Raw genomic sequence first — 5,562 nt, 5'->3', positions numbered from 1 at the left:
TGGGATTACAGGTGTGCATCACAGCATCCAGCAGTGTTTCTTATCCCCAAGGTTTTTCTTAACCCTGATGTGATTGTAGGACAAACTTCCTCCTAGACTCCCTTGCTCACCTTTATTAATATAAACATACAGAGAGCCTTACCACTAATATTCCCCAGATGTTGCTTTGGAATATGGAATTAAGTGCCTAAAGTCATTTAAGAGTAGAATTTATCCTCTCCATAATTTGTTTCTCTGAAAATTAATGTTATCACATATAGGATTCATGCTCTTGACCCCATTTTCATTTTTATTCCTAGAGTAGATCCCTTGCTCTAGAGTTCTGTTTCCTCTTCTATCCTGTGACCAGGACATTTAGAAGCCTCTCTAGCTCTTGCTCTTCAGCCCAATAGAAGTCCAAATATAGAAGTCCTTGATTCCACTCCTCTAGTTCCCACCACCATCCTACTTGCTACACAGCCAAAAGCACCACCAAAAGAAAAGCATTGTATTCACATGCCCAACCCCAGACAAGGAGGGGGACGGGGCAGGGAACCAACACTTCTCAAGCATCCACCACCCGTTGGACCCAGGGGCAGCTATTTTCATAGAAAACACCTTCTTACTCTCTATAATACCACAGGTGTGTTTTCTACTACCATTTTATAGATGAGCAAAGTAGTAGACTCTGAAAGACTAAATGACTTGCCCAAGTCACCCATTAGAATGTGGAAAGGACAGAACAGTAGTGTACGTCTGTCTGTCTCCAAATCCTGGCTTCTTTCCATTGGCCTCCACTGCTTATTGTAAGAAAGGCATCATGATGTTACCAAGCTCCATTTCCCATCGACCCTTCCCCATGTCCCTGGAACAAAAGACAGACATTTACAATCAATGTGCCTGAATTTTCGTACCCCATTTGTGTCTGAGCAAAGGTTCTGCCCAGTGTCTTAGAATATCCTTGTATCATAGAGCAGGATGATTCTCTTCTGTGCCCATATGACCATTGCCTGTGTAATGAGTTTCAATATTCTTCATTTGTTTTATCTGCTAAAATCTCCTCTTGGCCAGCCCATCATGAAGAGCTCTTATCAGGTCTCCTCCCAGAGGAGGTTATGGTGAGTAGGTAGTATGTACGTTCCATTCTCTTTTGCCTTTTTTAGTGGTGCCACTCGTTGACTGTTTTCCAAAGGTTCTCTAACTCTTTGAAAACCACTTCCCCACTTATTGGGTAGATGGGTATTTCTTGAAGAGCAAGGTTAGAAAACCAAACACAAATCAAAAGTTTCCCTTTCTGTTTGTAATACAAACTTTCAGCCATACCTCCTATTAGGATAACTGGAATATAAAGAGGTGGGAAGAGATGACAAAATATTACCTGGCTACAAAATGATTATAAAAAATGTATTCTTTTTAACATTTTTTTCTGTGTTCTTTTTACATATACATGACAGTAGAATATATTTTGACATATCATACATACATGGAGTATAACTTACCATTTTAGTGGTTGTACAAGATTTGAAATTACCCTGGTCATGTATTCATATATGAACATAGGAAAGTTATGTCCAATTCATTCAAAAGTCTTTCCCATTCCTATCCCCCCGCTTTCTCTCATTCCCCACTGACCAGTCTGGTGAAACTCCACTCCTCCCTCCCTACTACCTATTGTGAGTCAGCATTCGCATATTAGAGAGGACATTCAGCCTTTGGTTTGGGGGATTGGCTTATTTCACTTAGCATGATAGTCTCTAGTTCCGTGCATTTACCAGCAAATACCATAATTTCATTCTTCTTTATGGATGAGCAATATTCCATTGTGTATATGTACCACATTTTCTTTATCCATTCATCTATTGAAGGGCACCTACATTGGTTCCATAGCTTAGCTGTTGTGAATTGAGCTGCTATAAAAATTGTTGTGGCTGCGTCACTATTATATGCTGATTTTAAGTCCATTGCGTATATGCCGAGGAGTGGGATATCTGGGTGGCTTCATTCCAAGTTTTCTGAGGAATCTCCATACTGTTCTCCAGAGTGTGTTTACTAATTTGCAGTCCCACCAGCAATGTATTAGTGTATCTTCCCCCCACCTCCTCACCTATATTTATTGCTACTAATATTCTTAATAAATGCCATTCTGACTGGAGTGAGATTAAATCTCAGTGCAGTTTTAACTTACATTTCTCTAATTGCAAGTGATGTTGAACATTTTTTTCATGTATTTGTTGACTGATCATATTTCTTCTTCTGTGAAGTGTCTGTTCAGTTCCTTTGCCTATTTCTTTATTGGTTATTTGGGGGGTTTTTGGTGTTAAGTTTTTTGAGTTCTTTATATCCTGGAGATTAATGCTCTATCTGAAGTTCAGGTGACAAAGATTTTCTCCCATTCTGTAGGCTTTCTGTTTACATTCTTTTTTTTTTTAAAGAGAGAGGGAGAGGGAGAGAGAGAGAGAGAAAGAATTTTAACACCTATTTTTTAGTTATCGGCGGACACAACATCCTTGTATGTGGTGCTGAGGATCCAACCCGGCCGCACGCATGCCAGGCAAGCGCACCACTGCTTGAGCCACATCCCAGCCCCTTACATTCTTGATTGTTGCCTTTGCTGTGAAAGCTTTTTAGTTTGACACCATCCCATTTATTAATTCTTGATTTTACTTCTTGCACTGTCAGGGTCTTATTGAAGAATTTGGTTCCTAAGCTGACATTGTTTTGCTCAGATTTTTTACAGTTGTGACTTAAAGATCCAACCAGAACAAGTGTAGAGGAAGAAAAGTTTATTGAGGGTTCACAGTTTCAGAGGTTTCAGTCCATACACAGCTGGCTCCATTCCTTGGGGCTTGAGATAAGGCTGAACATCATGTCAGAAGAGTGTGTTGGAGGGAAACAGCTCACAGGATGATCAGAAAGCAGAGAGATATAAATACATACCCCCTAACCACACCCCCAATGCCCTATTTCCTCTAGCCACACCCTACCCACCTTCAGTTACCACTCAGTTAATCCCATCAGGGGATCAACTCACTGATAAGACTCTCGAAACCTAATCACTTTGCATCTCTGAATCTTTTCCCAGTTTCTCACATGTGAGCTTTGGGGGGACACCTCACATCCAAACCATAACAGACATGATGGAGAATTGTGTCTACTTTTTCTTTCAGCAGGCACTTTGAGTTGAATTTTATGCAGGGTGAGAGATGGGGTTCAATTTCATTTTCTTACATATGGATTTTTAAAATAGATTCTTTTTAAAGAGCCAAAACAGGAGACCACATCCATTGAGTCCCTGAGTTGTGCCCAAAGATGACAATTGCCAAGAGGGAGAAACTCCTGGGGGAAAGGTTTATCTTCAAGCTGAGTTTCTCAGGGCTGACCTATTTCTGCCTCAGGCTCATGCCTAGATGGTGGAGTCAGAGCCAGACAGTTATCCAAGGACCTGTGCCAGCAGCCTCCTATAACAAATATATTCCACACTCCACTCTGGTTCCCCTCCATCCCTTACACACACACACACACACAAACACACACACACACACACACACTTCTCTGCTTGGTTTTATGTGATCAACCACTTTGATCACATAAACAGAAAGCAGTGCTATACTGTTTCTTACCTTTACTATGCCCTGTCAGATCAAGCCAAATACCTGACCTGCCATTCTAGTTCTTCTGTAATCGGACATATTCTTCCTCTGTGACCAACATGGCTCTCCACTAGGGTTAGGCCGTGTTCTTCATAGTCTCCCACGAGTGCCTTCTTTCTTCTCATTTTCCTTTATGAAGTACTCCGCTCCTCCCTGCCTAAAATAAGCACTTGCCATATCTATTCAAATTCTTCCCAGTCATTAGACCCAACCTTGATTCCAATCTTTCTGGTTCTGCTGTCCCAGTGCCTTCCTGGCCACAGCAACTTCTCAATTCTGTGAAGCTTTCATTGCACCAATTCCTTGTGTACCAATTCCACACTGGCTGCCATCGGTTTCTATCATATCATTTTTTCATGGGTAGACAGACATTTGGTCATAAGAAAAAGACTAGTAGGAGACGTTTTTATTTCTCCACTTGTACCCTTCACAGTAAGGTCATATAGCAAGGAATCAATAAATATTTGCTGGAATTAAAATTACTGAGCAAAGAGTTTTTTTCTTTCTTTGTTCTGTCACCCAGAAAGGCATCCAGGCACCCCATCAAGGACTAATTGAATCAGAATCTCTGGGGATAGGCCTCAGACTTTCACAGTTTTTAGAAGCTTCCTGGGTGGTTCTTAATATGTTGTGGTGCTGGGAATCATTGTTCTTTATGGTGGCTCACCTTGAGTTATGGTCAATTTTGCTATAATTAATACTTGTTTTAAAAAACAGTATTTGTCAGGCATGGTAGCACATCCTATAATCCCAACAGCCGGGAGGCTGAGGCAGGAGTCTCACAAATTCAAAGACAGCCTCAACAAAAGCAAGGCACTAAGCAACTCAGTGAGACCCTGTCTCTAAATAAAAATACAAAACAGGGCGGGGGATGCGGCTCAGTGGGCAAGTGCCCCTCAGTTCAATCCCTGGTACCCCGCCCCCCACAAAAAACAGAATTTGTTCTAAAAAGATGAATATACTAAGGCACCATCTGAATATCAAGTAAATTTCTTATTTGCTTATGTGTGAGATTATTTGGAAGAAACATTAGAACATAGAAAACTGCACATACATGAACCAAGCCAGGGGGAGGATACAAAACATGTATGTGTGCATACACTTGTGTTCACACACACACACACACACACACACACACAGTTCAAATATTGATCAATTTACCACCTGCTATAAGCCACACCTAACCACCTCTGTGCCTTTGCTTTCTGTCTGATAACCTTCCTTCACCATAACTAGCAAAAAGCCACTTCCAAAAGCAAACTTCAGGTCTTTTACAAAGGAAAGTACTATATTTACTATCAAATTTATGTATTTCTTAACCATTTAATATGAGCAGAACCATGTTATCATTTTTATTCATTATCTTTTTCATGTGTCTCTGACAAAGTCTTGGCATGTTACAGCCCTGACTCATCTGTCTCATAAGCTCTGTTGTTTCTATTGCTAGTTTTTCATAGCAAGGTGATTTTTGGAAACACACCTGTGGTGTAATTGCAGAACTGACTGCACTTAGCACAGTATCTCTCTAACATGTGTTAAATAAATGGAACACTTAAGAAAATATTAAAAAGACAGAAGACTAAGTGGAATTACTATAAGGAATTTTTTTTTAATTTGACCTTCTTATAAAACCAAGTATAAATCTACAAACTAAAGGCAACCATTTGGCTTGGAATTACATAATGCTCTGGAATTTCTGGATTGAAAGAAATAAAAGTTGTTTTCATAGAAGCATGAGTCAATAAGGAAATGTGAATCAATAAACTAATGCACAAGAGTCTTTACAAACTGAAATTAAATTCACATCTCTCCTGTGAACATCTTATTTTAATAACATAAGAGAGAAATGATTTCCAACGACTAAAAATTTTCATCCTTTGAACAATTAATATTTGTTATAAAACAGTCTTTTCTTGCTTTTAAACCACTACTA

This window comes from Marmota marmota, unplaced genomic scaffold (assembly GCF_001458135.2).
Source record: "Marmota marmota marmota unplaced genomic scaffold, marMar, whole genome shotgun sequence".
Taxonomy (NCBI): Eukaryota; Metazoa; Chordata; class Mammalia; order Rodentia; family Sciuridae; genus Marmota; species Marmota marmota.
The sequence above is the reverse complement of the archived record's forward strand: the minus strand, read 5'-3'. Positions refer to the sequence as shown.